At 34.9% G+C, this 1,051-nt stretch overlaps 1 protein-coding gene across 1 annotated transcript in view; it reads left to right on the top strand.

Moving 5' to 3' along the window:
* LOC119594720 (RNA-binding protein 39-like) overlaps nt 1-1,051 on the top strand; it is a gene marked incomplete in the record, with an annotated part of 10,596 nt that overhangs the window by 3,289 nt on the left and 6,256 nt on the right.

Here is a 1,051-nt window from a genome sequence, read left to right as displayed (position 1 = left end):
TTCCTGTGCTTGTAATGAAATATGTGAACTTGTCAGTCTACTTTTGAAGTAACTATAAAAAAAGTAACTGGAAAAATGAAATATCAGATGATGATTGAACTACAAGATTATATCCAATGCTTGTTTTTTGCAGAACAAGTGTACGATCAGTCATTCTACATAATGACTTCGATGTGATTTGTATGTGACTTTTAGGCCCATATATATTATATTTTACATAAACATAGAATTATGTGAGTGAGTGCTGTATGTTCAGTAGCTTAAATGGAAGCTGCAGGAGTGTTTGTGTGTGCGTGTGTATTTGTGTTGGTGTGTATATATAAATGATCTTGCAGCCTTGTTGGCCACATCGTCATTCTTTGGCACAAAATTTTTTTTCCTCCTTTGCTTAAAAAGAAATAGAATAGAAAATTACAAGTCCATGAACATTCATTCACCCAAAGTACGTAGCTTTCTCTCCTTGTTCAAGAGAAAAAGTGCTCTATTCGTTTTGTCGAGAGAGAAGCTGTGCTACACAAATTATTCGCCTTGACAAGGTTGCAAGTTGGCGAGTAAGAAGCTCTCGTGTGCCTCGCTGATCTTCTCTTCCCGTTCTCTGTTGTTTTAGATAACCTATTCAGTCACTGTCTCCCAACCCTCCATGATAAAACGGTCGTGAGCTCCCGTGCTCCCTACACCGCCAGGTACTGGTAGTCATAAGTTATACCTCTGTAAGTCAATGCTAGTTTTCTCAATAAAGCTTTTCATTATATCTTTTGGTCTTGCTAAAGAGTAGTTTGTAGCACATACTTGTTCTGATGAGCCTAAGATTATTACAGATCTATTTATATATTAACTGTGTGTATCATTATATGATGAAGAAAAAAAACCAAAAAAAAACATGTTTCATACCTAGATGAGCTTTAGAGGTAGTTACCAGCAAACTCTTTCAATGACCATATATCATTAGGGTATATTTACCACTGGAACTATTTTTAGCTTTGGATATTATTTTTGTTTTTTATGTCATAAATATATTGCATAACTAGGGCATCAATATCCAGTTTAAAAA

This window comes from Penaeus monodon, chromosome 34 (genome assembly GCF_015228065.2).
Source record: "Penaeus monodon isolate SGIC_2016 chromosome 34, NSTDA_Pmon_1, whole genome shotgun sequence".
Lineage (NCBI taxonomy): Eukaryota > Metazoa > Arthropoda > Malacostraca > Decapoda > Penaeidae > Penaeus > Penaeus monodon.
This window is presented reverse-complemented; position numbering and strand designations above follow the sequence as displayed.